At 39.0% G+C, this 24,468-nt stretch overlaps 1 protein-coding gene across 2 annotated transcripts in view; it reads left to right on the top strand.

Annotated features, from left to right (window-relative positions):
* Positions 1-24,468, top strand: part of OTUD7A (OTU deubiquitinase 7A) — a 382,361-nt gene that overhangs the window by 173,916 nt on the left and 183,977 nt on the right. For both annotated transcript variants that reach the window (XM_070477660.1, XM_070477661.1), the window contains one exon: positions 11,217-11,344. The gene's annotated coding sequence lies outside the window, so the exon portion shown is untranslated. The remainder of the gene's footprint in view (positions 1-11,216; positions 11,345-24,468) is intronic.

Genomic DNA, 24,468 nt, shown 5'->3' with positions numbered 1-24,468 from the left:
GCAATATGGGTCTAAAATGGCTATTTGATTTTAGAAACATGTCTTCTGGACTAAAGTGCATGCAAAGCTTCAACATCCTTCCTTTTGGCTGATAACCTTTCTCTCCCCTCACTGTATTCTCAATCTAAACTTGTTTTTAAATCACTGCAGTTTTCTTGCATTTCTCTCTAGAGGAACTTGGATTTTGAAAAGCACTTTCAGCCTCCCAAAACTTTACATAATTTATTGCAGACATATTTTGTGCTTGCAGTATCTTCCGGTACAAAAAGAGAATCTCCCTTTTATTTCCAGAAGTTGTTACAGACTTATCCTGAATTTAAATGTCTTGAAACTTCATCCAGGACATGCTGCAAGTGTTGATTCCCATTGATACTGGAAATCAAACTGCATCCCAAGAGGACCAAGGTTTCCACACTTTATCTGTGCCTTCCTGAGTGACAAAAGAACTGAGTGGTTGGTGTGTGAATTAAAGCCCATTTCATAGAAATTCACTTTTCTTTTAAAACTCTTAGGAAGACTAAGAAATAAAGCCGGTGGGTGAAGGTTATATATAGAGGAGAACCCTGTGTTTTTACAAGTGAGCTAGGCATCCCAGGAGCACAGGCTAGGAGCCCTGCACAGGAGATGTTGGAAGGCTCAGAGAAGTTTCATGAACAGACATTTGAGCCAGGACCGGAGACCTCCCTTTCAGTGTTCTTGTGGGATTAAAGGAAATCCTGTAACACATTCAGCCTAGTACATTGTATGTAGTATGTGCTCAGTAAGTAGGAGCTGCAGTGACAAATCATGATCATTATCACCTTTGCTAGAGTTTCTGTGGCATCCACTAGCATGAAGTGGGTGGTGAATCTGGGGGAGAAACATCCCCTGATTCTAAAAATATTTTTAATTTCTTTTATTGAAGTATAGTTGATTTACAATGTTGTATTACATTATGTTCTACTGTATAGCAGGGTGATTCAGTTATACATACATATATATATATATATATATATATATATATATATATATACATATATATATTTATCTTTTCCATTACAGTTTATCACAGGATGTTGAATACAGTTCCCGGTGCTATAAGTAGAACCTTGTTGTTTATCCATTCTATATATAATAGTTTGAATCCCTGATTCTGAAATATTACTGTGGGAGACTTTTAATCTCACCCAGCACCACAGGCAAAGTCACCTCTCTCTGTGGTCTCCCTGGCTTGAGAGCAGAATTCATCAGCCCCATGTAGTCCTGCTTCTGTGCGTTCCTGCCCTCCCGCCTCCACGCCTGGCACGGGCTCCTATGGGCCCCAGGACCCAGTGCTGGGACTCCCGGTGCTGTGCCCAGACTGTCCACTGGCGGGTCTGCATCTGTAACTCAGTTTAGTGCCTGGTTACTTCCCTTCGGTCTTGGGGCCAAATGTACTGAGAAACAAATTGGTTGTTTGTCCAGACCAGTGGTGTTGTACAATAAAAGGTTCACATCCCAAAGCAAGTCAGTAAAATTTAAATTTGGTACAACTAGCCCTCTTTCACCTGGTGTTGACATTCCTTCTCTAGAAATCTTAGAAATGGCTTTTTAAGATTGCTGGAAATTTGTTGAGATTTTACTGGTTTTAATAGATTAATTACAGATGAATCAATATTACAATATCGTCTGCTTGTCCAGGAAATAGTGTCCCTTTATTCAGTGTTCAACTCCTGTTTTACAGTGGAATTTTATAGGTTTCTTGGATGATTTCTATACCTTTGTTATTAGACTTTTTCATAAGGACTTTTTAGGATATTTTACTCTGCATATTTCTCTTTTTTTTTTTCTTTTTTTTAAGCAATAGCGTGTGAACCAAAAAAAGTGCTTTGAAAACTGTGTGAATGGTTTAAAGAATAAAATACACAGCTGTGCACCTGTCACACAGGAGGAACATGGTTGTACCCCAGAATTCATGTGCCCACTCCCCCACCCACAGAGGTCACACTGTCCTAAATCACCCATGTTTACACAGATCTCCCTCAGCATCCTGATAAAGCCATTGTAAGTGGAAAATATCCCAAGTCAAAATGCATTTAACACATAAAACCTACCAAACATCATAGTTTAGCCCAGCTTCCTTCAAACCTGCTCAAAACACTTATATTAGCATATACTTGGGCAAAATCATCTAGCACAAAGACTGTCTTATAATGAAATGTTGAATATCTCATGTAATCTGTTGAATACTGTACTCGAAGCAAAAAACAGAATGGATGTCTGGGTCCAGGCTGGTTGTAAGTGTACTGATCGTTTACCCTCATGGTGGGGTGGTCACTGCCCAGTATCTCCAGAACAGATTATATGGTTTATCACTCACCCATGAAAAGATCAAAATTCAAGAGCTACCATATCATCCTTCAATCCTACTCCTGTGCATATATCTGGATAAAAACATGGTTTGAAAGGATCCATATACCCCAGTGTTCATTGCAGTGTGGTTTACAATAGCCAAAACATGGAAACTACATAAGTGTCCGTGGACAGAGAATGGATAAAGAAGATGTGACGCATATATACAATCGAATATTACTTAGTCATAAAAAAGAACAAAATAATGCCATTTGCAGCAACATGGATAGACCTGGAGATTTATAATACTAGGTGAAGTAAGTCAGACAGAGAAATACAACTATGATATTGCTTATATGAGGAATCTTGAGAAAAGATAAACATTAATTTACAAAGCAGAAACAGACTCACAGACTTAGAGAACAAACTTATTAAATTTACGATTACCGGGGGCTGGGGGTGGGGGGGGGATGATGGGGATGGGTGGAGGAGAGACTGATTGGGAGTTTGGGATTGATATGTGCACCCTGGTATATTTAAAATAGATTACCAATAAGGACCTACTGTATAGCACAGGGAACTCTGCTCAACACTCTATAATAAGCTAAATGGGAAAGCAATTTAGAAAAGAATAGATACATAATACATGCATGACTGAATCATTCTGCTGTACACCTGAAACTAACATAGCATTATTAATCAATTATACTTCAGTATAAAATAAAAATTTTAAAGATTTTTAAAGTACAGTTTCTACTGAATGCACGTAAACGTCACACCATCCTAAAGTTGAAAAATATGTAAGTATTGTAGAACCATCCTAAGTCCAGGGCCATTTAGATTCCCAAGCTAAACTGTGCCTGGATCAGCCTGCTATTTGCACTTTATATAAGTGGATTGTGTGCATTCTTCTGTGGCTTGATTCTTTCCCTTAATATAGTTTATCTATCCAGCCATGTTGATGTCTGTAGCCATCATGCACTCATTTTGCCTGAAATTTGGATTCCATTCTGCAGTTGATGAGCAGCTGGTGGTTTCTGTGTTCCTAGGAGCTTGAGTGTGCTCTCAGGTGCACGGGTGTGAGGCCCAAAGGATGTGGCAGAGTTCCCGGGATGCCGGTGCCTTTTGTCTAGGTCAGGACATGCAGTTTTCCCAAACAGCTGCACTGCATTTGCCATTGACCAGCATCCAAAGAAGGTTCTATAGGATTTTCTCTATATCCTTGTCCATATATGGCTTTATTCCTTTAAATTGTTTACTGCACAATTTCTACAAAATTTCTGCTTATTTCAATGACCCATTTTTTGTTTGGATTTTCTTTCTTTTTTTTTTTTTTAGTAAATCTTAGGAATACTTTAAAGTGTCTGAGTACCATTTCTTAATCAGTGATATGTCTGGTAAGTATCTCCTCACACCATGTGGTCTGTCCACTCACTTTCTTAACAGTTTTAATACTCTTATGCAAAGCAATTTATAATTTATTTTAGTCATATTTATGCTCTTATTTTGTCTTACTTAAGAAATTCTTTCTTACTTAAAGTCATAGGAAATTTCCCATATTCTCTTCTAGAATTTGTATAGTTTAGCCTTAATTTAGAAATTTATTCTTGGTATGGTGGGGTCCAATTTCATTATTTCAATTTGCATGATCACTTGTGTTAGCATTGTATAGTGCAAAGTCTGTTCTTTTCCAACTGATCTGGAAAATCATCTGTCATGTATCAAATGTCCATATATATATGTGATCCTTTTTTAGGTTTTCTATTCTGGACCACTTCCCTACGTGTCTGTCCCTGTACTGTAAGGACAGAGTGTCTTCATTTCTGTCGTTTTGTGATGAGTCTGGTTACCCTACAGGGCCTTTCTCCACCTCATCCTTTATCTTCAATGTGCATTGAACTTTGGGCTTCTAAATACACTTTGGAATTAATTTGCTAGTTGTACGCATGTACACACTACACCCCTCCACCCGACACACACATGTCCTTTAAGATATTAAATGCAATTATCTTAAAGGGCATGTGTGTGAACCTTTAGGAGTGTAATGCCTCCTCATCTATATCTCCACTTATTCAGACCTATTTTATCTCCATGAGGTTTCTGTACACTTTTTCTTAGATTCATTCCTGTATATTTCATATTGATGCTATTGTATATGGCATTTTTTACTTGGTTTTGTAAATCTTTCTGGTTCATACACACAGAATTGATTTCATATATTCATTTTATATCTGAAAGCTTTTATTCTAATAATTTATCAGCAAGATTTTGTTCTATGTATTAAGCTATATTTTCCACAAATAAAGTGGGTTTCTCCTTTCTTTTAAACTTCTCATACCTTTCACTTTAATTAACTTATTTATGTATCCTTAGTGCTCTGGCTATGACTTCCAGGAGATTGGTGACCTACAGTGCTGACAGTGTGCTTCCCTGTTAGCTCAGCTGGTAAAGAATTCACCTGTAATGCAGGAGATCCCAGTGGGATTCCTGGGTCAGAAAGATCCCCTAGAGAAGGAATAGGTTACCCTCTCTAGTATTGGGATTCCTTAGTGACTCAGATGGTAAAGAATCTGCCTGCAATGCAGGAGACCTGGGTTCAGTTCCTGGGTTGGGAAGATCCCCTGGAGGAGAGCATGGCAACCCACTGCAGTATCCCTGCCTGGAGAATCCCCATGGACAGAGGAGCCTGGCGGGCAGCAGTCCATGGGGTCGCAAAGAGTCGGACACGACTGAGTGACTAAGCACAGCTAGCGCAGTGGTGATACTGTGACCTGATCTTATTCATGATCAAGGAAGGGCATTCAGCATTATACAGCATTTCACCATGAAGTGTAATCTTTCCTGTCATCTTTTAGAAGATATCCTGTATCAGGTTAAAGAGCATCTATTTCTACTTTGCTAAAGAGATTCTTTTATCGTGAATGGATGTTGAATTATATATTATATATCTTTTGAAATGGCCATCTGATTTTTCTCTTTAACTTATAATGTGGTGAATTTATAAGCTTTACACATTGAACTTATTATGTTGATGATTAATATTAATTTAGGATTTCCTTCTTTAATCTTGGACTAAGATAACTCATTTTGCCTTTATAACCTTTAGTTACAATAACAATCAGTTGATTAATAATCCAAATAAATACTATATTATCATTTCTTTTAACTAATAATTATTTCTTGTATCTTACCTTTATCCATTGGATTTATTTTTCTTTTTATTTGGGTATTTTCTCTCTAAATATTTTCAAGAGTCTGTGGACAGTGAACTTTCTGAGCCTCTGTATGTCTGTAAACATACATCATCTTTTTCTTGAAATGTAATTTGTCTGTCCATATAGGCCTAGGTTCCAAATTCTACTCCCTTCATCTCCTGTTTTAAAATATATTTCTCTTTGAATGCTGTATGGCCAATGGAAAAGTCTTTAATTTGATTCTCATTCTTTTGTGTGTTTGTTTATTTTGAAAATATTTTATTGTGGGAAAATATACATAACATGGGGCTTTCCCTGGTAGCTCAGATGGTAAAGAATCTGCCTGCCATGTGGGAGACCGGGATTTGATCACTGAGTCGGGAAGATCCTCTGGAGAAGGGAATGGTTACCCACTCCAGTGTTCTTACCCGGAGAATTCCACGAATGGAGGCTACAGTCTGTGAGGTTGGAAAGAGTCAGAAATGACTGAGTGACTAACGCACACTTTCATGCATAACATAAATGTATCATAAGTGTCCATTCAGTAGTATTAGGTACATTTACATTGTTATTCAACCATCACCACCATCCCTTCCTAGGACTTTTTCCCTCATTGTAACTCTTTATTCATTAAATCCTAACTCGCAATTCCTTATCTCCCAGCCCCTAACAACTTGCATTCTACTTTCTGCCCCTAAGAATTTAACTACTCTGGATACTTCATATAAGTGGAATCATACAGTGTCTGTCCTTTAATTACTAGCTTATTTCACTTATAATGTCCTCAAGGTTCATACATGTTGTAATGTTTTTTAAAAGAATTTTTATTGGAGTATAGTTGATTTACAATGTTGTGTCGGTTTCAGGTGTACAGCAAGTGAGTCAGTCATACATATACACATATCCATTCTTTTACATTCTTTTCCCATATAGTCCATTTCAGAGCACTGTGTAGAGATCTCTGTGCTATACAGTAGGTCCTTATTCGTTTCTATTTTATTTATAGTAATGTGTATACATTCAATCCCAACCTTCCAATTTATCCCTTCTTCCTTCCCCGCTAGTATGTTTTCTGCATCTTGTATGATGCAGACATTTCTCCAAAGAAAAGATATAGATGACTAACAAGCACATGAAAAGATGCTCAACATCACTAATTATTAGAAAAATTCAAATCAAAACTACAGTGAGGTATTATCTCACACTGCTCAGAATGGCCATCAACAAATCTACAAACAATATAAATGCTGGAGAGGGTGTGGAGGAAAGGGAACCCTCTTGCACTGTTGATGGTAATGTAAATTGGTACAGCCATTATGGAGAATAGTATGAAGGTTCCTTAAAAAACAAGGAATAAAACTGCCATGCATGCGTGCATGCTAAGTTGTTTCAATCATGTCTGACTCCTTGCTACTCTATGGACTGTAGCCCACCAGGTTCCTCTGTCCATGGGATTCTCCAGGCAAGAATACTGGAGTGGGTTGCCATGCCCTTCTCCAGGGCATCTTCCCAACCCAGCAATCGAACTCACATCTCTTATGTCTCCTGCATTGGCAGGCAGGTTCTTTACCACTAGTGCTACCTGGAAAGCTCCATAAAACTACCATATGACCTAGAAATCCCACTACTGGGCATATATCCAGAGGAAACCATAATTGAAAAAGATACATGTACCCCAATGTTCATTGCAGCACTGTTTACAAAAGCCAAGACATAAAATCAACCTAGATGTCTATTGACAGATGAATGGCTAAAGAAGTTGTGGTACATAAGCATGGTAGAATATTACTCAGCTATAAAAAGGAAACATATTTGAGTCAATTCTAATGAGGTGGATGAACCTAGAACCTATTATACAGAGTGATATAAGTCAGAAAGAGAAAGACAAATATTGTATTAATATATTAACATATATATATATATGGAATCTAGAAAGATGGTACTGATAATCCTATTTGCAGAGCAGCAGAAGAGATGGAGACATAAAGGACAGACTTTTGGACACAGTGTGGGAAAGGAGAGGGTGGGATGATTTGAGAGAGTAGCATTGAAACATATATATTACCAAATGTAAAATAGATGGCCAGTGGGAATTTGCTGTATGATTCAGGGAACCCACAGCCCCTGTGACAACCTAGAGGGGTGGGATGGGGAAGGAGGTGGGAAGGAGGTTCAAGAGGAAGGGGACATATCTATATCTATGGCTGATTCATGGTGACGTAGGCAGTAACCATCACAATATTATAAGCAATTACCATCCAATTAAAAATAAAATTTGGAAAAAACTAAAAATAGAGCTACCATATGATCCAGCAAATCCCAGTCTTGGGCATATATTCAGAGAAAAACACAATTCAAAAAGATACACATACTCCAGTGTTCACTGCAGCACTATTTACAATAGCCAGGATGTGGAAGCAAACTAAATGTCTGTCAACAGAGGAATGAATAAAGGAAATGTAGTTCATGTGTACAATGGAGGATTATTCACCCATAAAAGAAATGAAATAAAGCTACTTGCAACAACATGGATGGACCTAGAGATTGTCAGACAGAGAAAGGTAAATATCATATGATATCACTTAAATTAACTTCCTTCCTTTTTTAAGACTCAATCATACTTCATGTATGGCTAGACCTTGTTTTTTTCATCTGTTCATTCATTCATTGATGGGAACTTGAGTTACATCCACCTTTTTGCTATTGTGAATAATTCTGATCAACAAGACTGTGCAGATTTCTGTTCAAATCTCTGCTCTACCCAGAATTAGAATTGCTGTATCATATGGTAATTCTTTGTTTAATTTTTTGTGGTTCCTCATCTTGGTTACAGAGTTTTCTATAGAAGCTGTACTATTTTACAGTCCCACCAGAAATGCAAAAGGGTTCCAATTTTCTTGTTTGTTTGTTTGTTTTCCCTCCTAATGGCTACAAAATGGTATCTCACTGTGGTTTTGGTTTGCATTTTTCTACTGATTACTGATATCGAGTACCTTTTCATGTGATTATTGGCCATTTGTATATCTTCTTTGAACAAATGGGTATTAAAGTTCTTTATTTTTAAACTGAGTTGTTTGGGTTTTCTCTTAAGTTGTAGATGTTCTTTATATATTCTGGATATTAATCAGTCACTTATCAGATATATGGTTAGCAAACATTTTCTCCCATCTCATAGGTTGCCTTTTCATTTCTGCGTCATTTGATGTGCAGAAGTTTTTAATGAAGTTTAATTTTTTTGTTGCTTGTGCTATTTGTAACATATAAAAATTATCACTGCCAAATCCAAGATCATGAAGATTTTCCTTTAAAAGTATACTTTTAGCCCTTAAATATAGGTTTTTGATCTATTTTGAAGTAACTTTGAGGTATTTGGAGAAGGGCATGGCAACTCACTCCAGTATTCTTGCCTGGAGAATTCCATGGACAGAGGAGCCTGGTGGGCTACAGTCCGTGGGGTTGCCAAGAGTCAGACACAACTGAGCGACTAATACTTTAAGGTATGGTATAAGGTAAGGGCCCAGCTTCATTTTTTTGTATGTGGATATCCAGTTTTTCCCAACAGTGTGAGAATTTTGTTCTTTTTTTTTTAATTTTCCAATTGTTTTAATATCTTAGACCAGTGCACTGTGGCAGTCTGAGCTTAAATAATTCCACATTTTGAATGTATTCACAAGGAATTACTGACACACATGTCTGGCAAGAACATTGTTCTGGCAGTCATTGAAAAGCAGCAAAAGTAGACTTTCCAGAACCAAGTGAATTTTTTTCTATGACTAGATCTGACTTTGCTCTCACTCTAAAGATTCAGTCATTTCTCTTGACATCAAGTTATTATGAATTTCTAGATATACTGTAATTATGCAGTAGAATTATCAGGAAAAAAATCTCTATTATGCATAGAATAACCCCTTTACAGGCTGTTTGGCAGGCTGACCACGACTTGTGGACTCTGGGAGAAGGCGAGGGAGGGATGTTTCAAGAGAACAGCATTGAAACATGTATATTATCTAGGGTGAAACAGATCACCAGCCCAGGTTGGGTGCATGAGACAAGTGCTCGGGCCTGGTGCACTGGGAAGACCCAGAGGGATCGGGTGGAGAGGGAGGTGGGAGGGGGGACCGGGATGGGGAATACATGTAAATCCATGGCTAATTCATTTCAATGTATGACAAAAACTACTGTAATGATGTAAAGTAATTAGCCTCCAACTAATAAAAATAAATGGAAAAAAAAATAGAGAATTTTGTTCTTATCAAAATTGTTTTGGCTACAGATTCTCATTCTTTTGCATTTAGTGTCTTCCAATGTCTGTTTTAAAATTCAGTTAGGTTTTTGAGGATATGTGATTTACCCATGTGGATGGAAGAAGTCAAAGGGGAAACCAGCCTGGGTTCTGGAGCCCCAGGGTGCTCAGGATCTACAGGGACAGGACTGGCCATCCCCAGGCTGTGGGTACACCCCCTGAGAGGCAGTCCCTGGATGCAGGAGAGATCCTCAGACTTCACCCAGAACCTGTGTGTTAGCATGGAGGAAAGCGGGGTTCTGGTACTATGTGTAGGGTGTGACCCAGCTCCTTCCCCTCACCTGTGCAGCCATGGCCCTCCTAGCTTATAAATCCTTGGGGTCTGATGCCTGCAAGAAAAGCCCACATCACAGATAAGCAAGTAGATCTCTGGAGTCAACATGCTACTCGTGATATTTGCCCCCCCACCCCACTGCTGGGGGGCACCCTGCACTCACCTGGACTGAGGTGTGGTCCACAGGAACCCTCCTGACTCAAGATGCTGTTGGTGACACTCTGACCCCCTGGCCTGGTACACCCCACCAGGAACAAGGAGTGGGCATCTGACCTCTTGAATTCCCTGAGGACCACACCATAATCCTGGCAAGGATGATGATGAACAGCTTTCTAACTTTGTGATCCCCTGTGGTCTGTGCCATCTGATGGTTCTCATGGGATATCAGAAGTCGAGCTTCTGTCTGTGAGCCTCTCTGTGCGCCTACCCTGGAGCATCAGCATAGCCCGTGAACTTCTCATGATTCTGACCTCACAGTCACTTCCTGGAGTTGACTCTCACTTAGGAGACTTTTCCTTTTGTCCTGACCTAACTCTCAATGCCTTCATTTATTTAAAATTAAAGGGTAGGGCGGTGTGTGAGGGAGGGAGATTCAGGGGCATGGGATTCATTGTCAAGACCATTTTAAGGTCAAACTCTGTATCTTGATTACAGTGGTGGTTACACAGGTGTATACATTTTGTCAAAATCTATTTCCTTAAAGGGCTTCCCTGATAGCTCAGTTGGTAAAGATAGCTCAGTTGGTCCACCTGTAATGCAGGAGACCCCCTTGTGGCTCAGCTGGTAAAGAATCCGCCTGCAATGCAGGAGACCTAGGTTTGATCCCTGGGTTGGAAAGATCCCCTGGAGAAGGGAAGGGCTACCCACTCCAGTATTCTGGCCTGGAGAATTCCATGGACTTAAAAGTCACAAAGAGTCAGACACGACTGAGTGACTTTCATTTTCATATACTTAAAATGTATGTAATTATTATATGTAACCTATTTGTCAATAAATCTTATTTAAACAATTTTAAAGGCCATTTCAAGTTCATGCCAAATATTTTAAATCATTTTAAAATTTGAAATATAAAAAAATTTTAAATTCTCACTTCCAATGAAATGTAAATATTTTCTTTCATTATTGTCTTTTCCAGAGTTCTCAGGGGCTGTGGTCTCACGCCATCCACTGGGGCAACAATGGGCCATTTCCAGCAGAGACAGTGCCGCATTGCCCCGGGTGCCTGACTGCCACCCACCTCCAGTGAATTGCAGTGTCTGAAAAGTGAGTTTCATGTTCATGGGGTCTGTCGTGACTATGCTGGGGTGGGGCAAGTGCAGTCAACATCTCCAATAGCGGAGCTTGCTGTGGTCCTGGAAACAGATGACCTGAAAATCAGGTTTAAAGCCAGGGAGCAAGAGTGCATTAATTTATCTGCTGAAGTCCATTGAGAGGAAATTATGAAATGGATTTCATGTTGCATTAAGATTTGTGTTTAGAATAGTAAACATCACCCTTCTAAAGAACATGGCTGTAGTGAATACCAGGAGGTAATTTGATTTACACTAGTGCAGAATTTATTTAGCAACTCTGTTGCCATACTGTAGCTATTATGATTGATTTTTAAAATATTAGAAGAGTAACTTAAACAAAAGACTAACTTCTCATCTTACCATATTAATTGCTTTTATTTTTTAATGTTCTTCTTAGTACTGTACAGAAATAGAATTTTTATCTAATTGATATCAGAGAGGTAGCAATTCTTTTGCCTGATGACTCTTTAAACAAGTATCTTTATTTACTTTTTTGCCTACTTTTCCTTTTGATAAACTCCAAACTCTTAGGAAAAGGGAAAAAGAGGGCAGTGAACACCTGTGTTCTTCACTCAGATTTACTAGATGTTTACCCAAGTACACACTCAGATACATATACACGTGGAGAGATTGTACATATAGATGTGTGTGTGTTATGGATGTATGTTCAGTTTTTTCTCTGAATCATTTGTACATAAATTGCAGACATCATGACATACTTTGCATATATCTCTTAAATTCATAGACTGTCTTCTTCAAAACTCTCCTATAATACCATTATCACTGTGAAATTCAACACTGATAAAGCAATGTTTTCCAATATATAGTTCCAATTCAAATACCGCTGGTTGCCCCCCAAATATCCTTTATAGATATTTTCCCTTATTTAGTATTCAATTAAATGTCATTCACTGAATCTAATTATATCTCTTTGTTGTTCAGTCACTAAGTTGTGCCCAACTCTTTGAGACCCCATGGACTGCAACACGCCAGGCTTCCCTATACTTCCCCATCTCTTGAAGTTTGCTCAAACTCAGACCCATTGAGTCGTTGATGCCATCCAACCATCTCATCCTCTGTCACCCCCTTCTCCTGTCTTCAATCTTTCCAAACATCTTGAGTCTTTTCCAGTGAGTCGGCTCTTCACATCAGGTGGCCAAAGTATTGGAACTTTAACTTCAGCATCAGTCCCCCCCAGTGAATATTCATGGTTGATTTCCTTTAGGATTGACTGGTTTGATGTTGCTGTCCTAGGGACAATCCTGTTTTTGTTTTTGTCTTTTGTAATGTTCACATATTTGTAAAGAATCTAAGCCAAAAAAAAAAAAATCTAAGCCTTTTGTTTTGTAGAGTATTTCACAGGAGTTGTCTGACTGTTCCTTCATCCTTAGCTGCAGGTAGACATCTCGTGTATTTGCCTCGCATTTACATCATCGTGACCTAGTATTGGTAGCGACAAGTTCAGCTGGCCAAAGTGATTTCTGCCAGAGCTCTCCTTTATGATGTTACCTTATTTATTTCTTCTAATTAGTAAGTAATCTGTGGGGTGAGGTTTGAGATCATAGGAATATCCTCTTTCCCAGATAATTTTCACCAATGACTTTAGCACCCATTGCTGGTCATATTATGATTTTTCACTAATTGCTCAATCTGCGCATCAGACTTCCTTCCCTGTAACATAGTCCTCCCTTTTTTACTTTTTCCACATCTGTGAGATCACACAAGGGAGTATCTGGGTAGTCAAGAGAGGGACTCTGAAATCAGACTGTATAGGTGTGCCCCTTGTCTCTGCCTCATGCTAACCAGACGACCTGGGTAAATGCTTCACTTCACAACCCTCAGTGCCCTAGTGTTTAACACTGGCAACAGGAGTAAGTCCTGCTAGAGGTGTCCAGTGGGGCTGGAGCCATGGTTGGCACTCACTGGGTGCGATTACAGAGGCAGGAAGGATGGTTGAGTGCCCAGTGAGTGCTGCTCCAACCCTGAGTTCGTTTGTAACCCTTGAAAGCTGATTCAGACCTTTGGCCAAAAGGCTGATGAACATTAATGACAGGGCAGAGCCCTAGTCTGAGTGCTCATAATCCTAAGTCCCTACACTTAGAAGGTTGTGTAGAGAAGCAAATTCTTGGCAGGACGCATCCACCAGTGAGCAGTGTCCCCAGGAGGTGACTCCACCCGCTCTTCTGGTTACCCCTCACACTCTCGGTCACACTCCCTTCCTCCCTGCCGCAGGTCTGGACCTCTCTGGCCTGCTGTCTGTTTGCCTTTCAGTCACAGATAACTAATTGGACTCCTTGTCTGAAGGTTATTAGATTTCTTTCTGTTTAGATTCAGTCATTGTGGTTTTATTCAGTCCCTATGGTTTTATTTTCTGGCCGTGGACTCTTCCTTAAGAATGTTTTAGAAATTTTACCAGGGAGATAGCTTGTGAATATGCATGTGATTTACAAGCTACATGTGGACATGGATTAGATTGCTTCTGGAGAGTACTTCTAGCTAGATTATGTTGAAAACACTTCTGTACATTTTACTTGTGTCATTTTCTTCCCCACAGTACTTTCCTTTTTGCTATTGAAGTATAGTTGATTTACAATGTTGTGTTAATTACTGCTGTACATCAAAGTGATTCAGTTATACATGTATATGCATTCTTTTTTATATTCTATTCCATTACAGTGTATCACAAGATATTGAATATATTTTTAATATTTTTTATATATTTTTTCTGTGCTATAAAGTAGGACCCTGTTGTTTATAAGAGCTTGCATGTGCTAACCCCAACCTCCCCCTTGGCAAACTTACCTATGATTCTTAAAAGCAGATGAGGGCTGGTGTGATAAAGGATGCTTGTGGCTGCAGCCAGCGTGCTTCCTGCTTGTCAGACAGAGCGTGCAGGATGGTTCTGTGGTGTTCCCTGTTCTCCTGCTCCCTGGGGCGATAGCCAGCCCAGCTGGCATCCCCAACCCAAAGCTCCTCTGAAGTTTCCCACCTCCTCCTTCCGGTTTCCTCTTTCTTAGCAGTTTATGAGCTGGGGACCCTCTGCCTGTCTCTGTGTCCCTTTGGGACAAGTTCCTTGGGGAAAGAACTAGGTTGTAGGTATGACATCAACTTGATGGGATGGGTGGAGCAAAGTAGAAAATCGGATCTCTGCTTCTGCAGAGACACAGAAGAGAGCATTTGGGTTTGTTTGTTTTTGATTGAAATATAGTTGATTTATTCACAATATTGTGTTAGTTTCAGGTGTACAGCACAATGATCCATTTATACATATATATATTTTTCACATTCCCTTCTGTTATAGGTTATTACAAGATATTGAATATAGTTCCCTGTGCTATACTGGAAATCTTTGTTGATTACTTGAGTTTCATTTGAACACGTGGGTAGAAGTATCAGGGCGGCCTTTTATTTTTCATTTCCTAATATGTACCATGAGGAATTTCTGCCCCCTTGAAAACCTAAGTTACCTGGTTTTGAGAGGCGTGCTCCAAACCAGCATGCTTAAGGATGGCCTTGAGGCATCTTGAAGGCTCGGAGAAGCCCCTCTTGGAGAAGCCCCCTCCACAAGGTTGGCAGGCCCTGGGCCTCGCAGGGGGCCTCCCTGGCAACCCTGGGCTAGGACCCTGAGTCCCTCTCTTCTGCTCCCTTTTCCTGCTTCCTTGTGCCTGACAGGAAGGGCCTCAGTCTTCTTCTGCAGCTGCTTCCCTGGATCCCAGGAGCTCACGTCTGGGGCAAGTGTGATCAGGGTGCTGTATTTGTCTGTGTCACACACACCCACACTTCCCCAGGAAGGATGGACCCATGCTGCCCCAGACTAGGTGACATATCCAGGTCATGAGGAAGGTCACAGAGCCAGGGGCCTGAGGTCCCCCTGGGGAACCTGGCTCTGCCCATTGGTGCCAAACTCTGGGGCAGTGGGGTGGGGATGCTGGGCAGATAGGCCCATCCATGTGAAACATCAGCTGTTGGGCTCTGAGGTTCTGGGGTCTCAGGGTCAAGTGCTTACTCCCACTTTCTAGCTGGGTGGCCCTGACTCCCCAGCTGCCCAAGGAGTCAGTGGTTCCCCAGGGGGTTGGACTCTGAGCAAAAAAAAAAAAAAAAAAATTTTGAAATCAACTACCTCAAACTTGCTCTATTGTCTCCAAAGCTGCAAAGCTTCTTATTTGATCTTGAGCCAGGACTTAAGTGTTTGAGTGATATTGGCTTCACCATTCTTTCCTAAGGGGAGTTGTACATATATATTCTGCTTAAAAGTGTCATTTCTTTCTTAACTCAGACAGCTGATCCCATAAACTTTAACTTTGTGTGCATCCACTTCAGTATAGAACCAATGTTTTAAAAATTATTAATATTTTTTATTTACAAAACAGAAATAGAACCACAGACACAGAAACAAACATACGGTTACCGAAGGGGGAAGGGGGTGGGGGATAAGTTAGGAGTTTGGAATTAACATATACACACAGTTACCAACATATATATAAAATAGAGAGCTTCCCAGGTGTTTCAGTGGTAAAGAATCTGCCTGCAATGCAGGAGAACTGGGTTCGATCCCTGGGTGGGGAAAATCCCCTGGAGGAGGATACAGCAACCCACTCCAGTATTCTTGCCTGGAAAAGTCCATGGACAGAGGAGCTTGGTGGGCTACAGTCCATGGGGTTGCAAAGAGTTGGACACGACTGAATGACTCACACACACACACACATACACACACACACACACACACACATAAAATAGATAAACAGCAAGGACTGCTACATAGCACAGGGAGCCATACTCAGTATCTTATAACAACCTATAAGGGAGAAGAATCTGAAAAAGTATATATATTGTTGTTGTTGTTTAGTTAATAAGTCTTGACTGACTCTTTTGCGACCCAGTGGACTGTAACCTGCTAGGCTCCTTCTGTCCATGGGATCTCTCAGGGAAGAAGACTAGAGTGGGTTGCCACTTTTCATTCTCCATGGGCTCTTCTCAACCCAGGATTTGAATCCACATGTCCTACATTGGCAGGCAGATTCTCCACTGCCACCAGGGAAGGCCTGTATAAAATAAGTTCTTTTGATATGACATAAAAGCAAATCTTCTGAAAGAATGGTACTCCAGAGAGTTTTATTAGGTGTCTAAAGTTATTAGTTTAAGAATATATTTGCAACTAAATGAATAGATAATTACAACAGTAATAATCGTATATAACCTGTTTTTGGTACCCACTGTGGACGAGGCACTGTGTTGTATAATCACCCCCAGAACTGTGTAAAGCAGGAGCTACTATCCTCATTTCAAAGTGAAGCAGTGAGAGCAAGGGATGAAATTGATTGTCCCAGTTTATCTGCATGCCTGTGTGCATTTGTATTTCAAGATAAGTATTCCTAGTGATTAAAGCTTGAAACTCTGATATCCCAAGAATGCAATTAGTAGATTAACACATTCAGGTCATAAAGTTGTCAGGTAAGTATAGGAAACTGATTGGATTCTTAAAAATCTACCTATCTCAATGCCAGCTATTATAAAATATACAGAGCCATCCAGGATGATGCATGTCTGTAGACGTCTTTTTCCTTTTGTTTGTTCCTTCATTTAGGTAAAATGGCTTCTTCTGTTTGAAGAGAGAGATACTTAGATAAAACTGAATTTTATAATAGCCTGTTCTAGCGTAAAAGCTGAAATTCTCCTTTGCTTGTGAAATTTAATTATTTTTTAATGGAAAAGAGCTATCACATCTACTCCCTTTGTTTCACTTACTGTAAGTATGCTGGAAACTTCCAAGTGTAAATATCTAACTCACTGGAACTTCTGTCTAAATATCCCCTAGATAGCTTTCCTGACCTCTTTAACATGCACACACACACACACACACAGAGATACACATTTATGCAAAGATGCATACATGCTTATGCACACACACATATATATGCATCCACATCCAACATAAACACAAGAACACATACTCATATCCTGACACACAGAAGCTCACACACACATATACTCCTATACATGTGCATGAAGTCACACGTGAACACCTCAACACATGTGCACACATGGTCTATAATCCAAATGGAGTTCATTTTTATATGTGGTGTGAGGTCTAGATTGAGGTGTTTTTGTCTCTTTGGTTTTGCATATGACTGTCAATTGGTTCTAGGATCACTGTTTGAAAAGTCTGTCCTTTTTCCATCAATTGCCTCGGTACCTTTGTCAAAATCTCAGCTGTCTGTTTTCTGTTCCATTGATCTGTGTATCTATCCTCTCCCAAATACCACACTGTCTTGCCCACAGTAGGTTTATAATGCATTTTTAAGCAGCATGAATCCTCCAACTTTTCTTCTTTTTTCAAAATTGTTTTTGGCTAATCTGGTTCCTTCATCTTTCCATGTAAGTTTTAGAATCCGCATATCCATGTCTACAAAGACTCCTGCTTAGATGTTGAATGGGATTGTATTTAATTTGTAGATGATTTGAGGGTAATTGACTCCTTAACTGCACTGTATCTTGCAATCCATGCTAGTAGTACATCTCTTCATTTATTTAGGTCATGGTCTGTCTCTTTTGTCTGATTTTTGTGAGCTCCCTACAGTTTGTTTCAGGAATATGTCCTTGCTCTGTTGATCTTCAGGTCTATACACATTCTGCTCTACCTATTTGGCTCTGTCCTTACTTCCCACCCACCCCCCATATTCACGTGGCGATCAGCTCTCTACCTCCTTACTTGCAAAATTCTTAGTTCTTCTGCAGATGAGAGATCACTTCCTCAGCCCCGTTAATTCTCTCCTCCATGCCTATGTAGGACAGGCTTATCTCTCTTATAGCACTAAGCACCACATAATGTCACTGCTTCTTTAGTTTGTTCTTTTTGGCCACCAGCCTGAATACTCTTTGAAGGAAGAGCCCAAGCCTGATTTTGGATTGCACATAACACAGAGAAAGGGCTTAATGAACAACAGTTTGTTATGGAAATGGAGAAATAAAGAAGTGCAGGGAAGTGAAAGGAGGAAGATAAACTAATAGTTAATGAGGCTCTAGTCTGTGTCAATCACTGTGTCAGGGCAGAGATAAATAAATTGATTGATTGATAGAGAAAAATTAAATTGACAGAAAGATAATCACTAGGCAGTAAAACAGATAGATATAAAGATGTAGAAGGAGGGAGGAAGATAAAAGTAGGTGGACAGACAGACAGATAAAGGCAGACAATCAGATGAATACACCAACAGACATATATGTGTAGTTAGACAAATGGATTGAAACACAGACAGACATAGAGACTAGAAGATGGACAGACAGTTACTAGATGAGATAAGTAGATAGTAAGTAGTAAGATAGACAAAAAATCAGGGAAAAGGGAGGTAGATTGACAGTAAGATAGATATTTATATGAGTATATAGTGAGATAGATAAGCATATAGTCAGATAGACCAAAGCCAAACAGAAAGGAAAGAGATTGAAAAGTAGAGAGATAGGTAAGTAGTCAGGTTGGCAGGTAGGTAGAAATAGAGAAGGGAGGGAGGGATACAGTTTAACTTAAGTTTAGTTAATCTTAACAAAATTCTAAGAAAGATATGGTATATTCCCCCCTTGTATAATGAGGAAAAGATTGAAGGGGCTTTAGTGACCATCCAGAGGTCATGCTTACAGAGGATGGCAGCACCCAGGTCTTATCAGTCTGGCCTTTCTCCTTTGCTTCTCCAACTTCCATCACTGCCTTACCAACTGAGCCTTTCCTTTCTTTTGTTCCCTTCCAGGCTTGAGCCCACCTGTCATTTCTTATCTAATTGAATAGCTTCTGCAGAAAATAATACTTCAAGTAGATTGTATCATGTGAGCACAAAGCAGAGCTCCGAAAGCCAGAAGTAAAATGAAAAGGAGGGCTGTGGCTTTTTAGACATTGTCCTACACGTGAGATTCTTTTCCCTTTCAATAGTTTTAATTCTATAATACATGGGTATTCTCACATGCCTTAGAGAAATGTTCATATTGACAACTCAGGGACAGTTCATGCCTGGTGCCATAGGTGATGCAGACATTCCTCTTTGACAAACAGTCATTTTGGATATTTCCAGCTGTGCTGCAAGGAACATCCTTATATATGCACATCCTTGTGCACTTGAGCATGGCTGACTCTATGAAAGATACCGAGAGGCAGAATTACATTTTAAAAACTTAGATACTGAACAAAATGCTCTCCACTGACCTCACCACAAACCCCATATACTCCCCCTAGAGGTGGAAAAAATAACCCATTTCAACTCATCAGGGCTGATTTTTCCAAACTTAGTTTTTAAATTTAATTTATTTATTTTTAATTGGAGGATCATTGCTTTACAGTGTTTTAGTTTCTGCAATACATCAACATGAATCACCTGTGGTGGTAGTGGTTTAGTTGCTAAGTTTTTTTAAAAAATATTTATTTTTTAGTTGAAGGATAATTGCTTTACAAATTTTGTTGTTTTCTGTCAAACATCAACAATAATCAGCCATAGGTGCACCCATGTCCCCTCCCTCCTGAGGCTCCCTGCTGTCTCCCTCCCCATCCCACCCCTCTAGATGGTTTTACATATGGTATTGTAAGTTTCCATGTTACTCTCTCCATACGTCTCACCCTCTCCCTCCTCTCCTCCCACTGTGTCCATAAGTCTGTTCTCTATGTCTGTTTCTCCATTGTTGCCCTGAAAAATTAATTTAGCAGTGCCATCTTTCTAGATTCCATATATGTGCGTTAGTATATGATATTTATATTTCTCTTTTTGATGCACTTCACTCTGTATAATAGGTTCTAGGTTTGTCCACCTCATTAGAACTGACTCAAATGTGTTCCTTTTTGTGGCTGAGTATTATTCCATTGTATATATGTACTGCAGATTCTTTATCCATTCATCTGTCAATGGACGTCTAAGTTGCTTCCATGTCCTAGCTACTGTAAATAGTGCTGCATTGAACATTGGGGTACATGTGTCTTTTTCAATTCTGGTTTCCTTTGAGTTTATGCCCAGTAGTAGAATTGCTGGGCCATGTGGTTGTTTTATTGCTAGTTTTTTAAGGAATCTCCATACTGTTGTCCATAGTGGCTGTATCAGTTTGCATTCCCACTAACAGTGTAAGAGAGATTCCTTTTCTTCATACCCTTTCCAGAATTTATTGTTTCTAGACTTTTTGATGATGGCCATTCTGACCTGTGTGAGATGATACCTCATTGTAACTTTGATGGTATTTCTCCACAGAAGATGTACAGAATGCTAATAAACACATGAAAAGGTTCTCTGCCCATTTTTTTATTGGGTTCTTTGTTTTTCTGATATTGAGCTTCATGAGCTGCTTGTATATTTTAAAGATTAATCTTTTGGCAGTTGCTTCATTTAAAGTTACTCTCTCCCATTCTGAGGGTTGTATTTTTATCTTGTTTATGGCTTCCTTTGCTGTGCAAAAGCTTTTAAGTTTAATTAGTTCCCACATTTATTTTTGTTTTTATTTCCATTACTGTAGAAGATGGGACATAGAGGATCTTGCTATGATTTATGTCAAGGAGTGTTCTACATATGTTTTCCTCTAAGAGTTTTATAGTTTCTGATCTTACATTTAGGTCTTTAATTCATTTTGAGTTTATCTTTATATATGGTGTTAAGAAATGTTCAAATTTCATTATTTTACAAATAGCTGTCCAGTTTTCCCAGCACCACTTACTGAAGAGACTATTTTTTTCTCCATTGTATATTCTTGCCTCCTCTGTCAAAGATGAGATGCCCATAGGTGTGTGGGTTTATCTCTGGACTTGCTATCTTGTTCCATTGGTCTATATTTCTATTTTTGTGCCAGCCATACTATCTTGATGACTGTAGCTTTGTAGTATAGTCTAAAGTCAAGAAGGTTGATTCCTCTGGCTCTCCATTTCTCTTTCTCAAGTTTGCTTTGGCTATCTGGAGTCGTCTGTATTTTCATACAAATTGTTAAATTTTCTGCTCTAGTTCTATGAAAAAGGCCATTGGAAATTTGATATGGATTGCATTGAATCTGTAGATTGCTTTGGGTAGTATAGTCATTTTCACAATATTGATTCTTTCAATCCAAGAATCCTGTATCATCTCTTCATCTCTTTATGTTGCCTTTGATTTCTTTCATCAGCATCTTGTAATTTTCTGTTTACAGCTCTTTTGTCTCCTTAAGTAGGTTCATTCCTAGGTATTTTATTCTTTTTGTTGCAGTGGTGAATGGGATTGATTGCTTATTTCTCTTTCTGATTTTTCATCACTAGTGTATAGGAATGCAAGGGATTTTTGTGTTTTGATTTTGTATCCTACAACTTTACTAAATTCACTGATTAGTTCTAGTAATTTTCTTATATGATCTTTAGGGTTTTCTGTGTATAGTCATGTCATCTGCAAACAGTAAGAGTTTCTTTTCCAATCTGGATTCCTCTCTTTTTCTCCCAATCTGGATTCCTTTCATTTTATTTATTCTCTGATTGCCATGGCTAGGACTTTCAGACTGTTAAATAATAGTGGTGAGAGTGGGCACTCTTGTCTTATTCCTGATCTTACAGGAAATATTTTCAGTTTTTCACCATTGAGAATAATGTTTATGGGTGTGTTTGATACCAGTTCAGTCAGCTCAGTCATGTCCGACTCTTTGCGACCCCATGAATTGCAGCACGCCAGGCCTGGCCTTTATTTCGTTAAGATAAGTTCCTTTTGTGACTATTTTCTGAAGAGTTTTATCATAAATGGCTACTGGATTTTATGAAAAGCTTTTTCTGCATCTATTGATATTATCATATGATTTTTATCTTTTAATTTGTTAACACAGTATATCATGTTGATTGATTTGCATATACTGAAGAATCCTTAAATCTCTTGGATAAACCTGACTTGATCATGGCATATGATCCTTTCAATAAGTTGTTGGATTCTGTTTGCTAGAATTTTGTTGAGGATTTTTGTATCTATGTTCATAAGTGATATTGGCTTATAATTTTCTTTTTTGTGATGTCTTTGTCTGGTTTTGGTATCATGGTGATGGTGGCCTCATAGAATGCGTTTGGAAATGTTCCTTCCTCTGAAATTGTTTGGATCAGTTTGAGAAGGACAGGCATTAGCTCCTCTCTAAATGTTTGATAGAATTCACCTGTGAAACCATCTGTCCCTAGGCTTTTGTTTCTTGGGAGATTTTTGGTCACAGTTTTTATTTCAGTGCCTGTGATTGACTTTTTCATAATTTCTGTTTCTTCTTGTTTCAGTCTTGAAGGTTGAACTTTTCTAGGAATTTGTTATTTCTTCCAAGTTGTCCATTTCATTGGCTTATAGTTGCTAATAATATTCATGTATGATATTTGTATTTCTGCATTGTCTGTTGTAACCCCCTCCTTTTTTCATTCCAATTTTGTTGATTTCAGTCTTCTCCCTTTTTTTCTTCATGAGTCTGACGAGTGGTTTGTCAATTTTGTTTATCTTCTCAAAGAACCACTTTTATTTTTATGATCTTTGTTATTGTTTCCTGTACTTCTTTTTCATTTATTTGTGCTTTGATCTTTGCATGCAGATTCTTTTACCATCTGAGCCACCAGGGGAGCCCCAAGTTTAGGTTGTCTATTTGATGTTTTTATTATTTCTTGGGGTAGAATTGCATTGCTATAAACTTCCCTCTAAGAACTGCTTTTGCTGCATCCCATAGGTTTTGAGTTGTTGTATTTTCTTTTTTTTTTTTTTCATTTATTTTTATTAGTTGGAGGCTAATTACTTCACAATATTGTAGTGGGTTTTGTCATACACTGACATGAATCAGCCATGGAGTTACATGTATTCCCCATCCCGATCCCCCCTCCCACCTCCCTCTCTACCTGATTCCTCTGGGTCTTCCCAGTGCACCAGGCCCGAGCACTTGTCTCATGCATCCAACCTGGGCTGGTGATCTGTTTCACCCTAGATAATATACATGTTTCGATGCTGTTCTCTCAGATCATCCCACCCTTGCCTTCTCCCACAGAGTCCAAAAGTCTGTTCTGTACATCTATGTCTCTTTTTCTGTTTTGCATATAGTATTATCATTACCATCTTTCTAAATTCCATATATATGTGTTAGTATACTGTAATGGTCTTTATCTTTCTGGCTTACTTCACTCTGTATAATGGGCTCCAGTTTCATCCATCTCATTAGAACTGATTCAAATGAATTCTTTTTAATGGCTGAGTAATATTCCATGATGTATATGTACCACAGCTTCCTTATCCATTCATCTGCTGATGGGCATCTAGGTTGCTTCCATGTCCTGGCTATTATAAACAGTGCTGTGATGAACATTGGGGTGCATGTGTCTCTTTCAGATCTGGTTTCCTCAGTGTGTATGCCCAGAAGTGGGATTGTTGGGTCATATGGCAGTTCTATTTCCAGTTTTTTAAGAAATCTCCACACTGTTTTCCATAGCAGCTGTACTAGTTTGCATTCCCACCAGCAGGGTAAGAGGGTTCCCTTTTCTCCACACCCTCTCCAGCATTTATTGCTTGTAGACTTTTAGATAGCAGCCAGCCTGACTGGTGTGTAATGATACCTCATTGTGGTTTTGATTTGCATTTCTCTGATAATGAGTGATGTTGAGCATCTTTTCATGTGTTTTTTAGCCATCTGAATGTCTTCCTTGGAGAAATGTTTGTTTAGTTCTTTGGCCCATTTTTTGATTGGGTCATTTATTTTTCTGGAATTGAGCTTCAGGAGTTGCTTGTATATTTTTGAGATTAATCCTTGTCTGTTGTTTCATTTGCTATTATTTTCTCCCAATCTGACGGCTGTCTTTTCACCTTGCTTATAGTTTCCTTTGTTGTGCAAAAGCTTTTAAGTTTCATTAGGTCCCATTTGTTTATTTTTGCTTTTATTTCCAATATTCTGGGAGGTGGATCATAGAGGATCCTGCTGTGATTTATGTCTGAGAGTGTTTTGCCTATGTTCTCCTCTAGGAGTTTTATAGTTTCTGGTCTTACATTTAGATCTTTAATCCATTTTGAGTTTATTTTTGTGTATGGTGTTAGAAAGTGTTCTAGTTTCATTCTTTCACAAGTGGTTGACCAGTTTTCCCAGCACCACTTGTTAAAGAGGTTGTCTTTTTTCCATTGT

This window comes from Odocoileus virginianus, chromosome 16 (assembly GCF_023699985.2).
Source record: "Odocoileus virginianus isolate 20LAN1187 ecotype Illinois chromosome 16, Ovbor_1.2, whole genome shotgun sequence".
Lineage (NCBI taxonomy): Eukaryota > Metazoa > Chordata > Mammalia > Artiodactyla > Cervidae > Odocoileus > Odocoileus virginianus.
The sequence above is the reverse complement of the archived record's forward strand: the minus strand, read 5'-3'. Positions and strand labels throughout refer to the sequence as shown.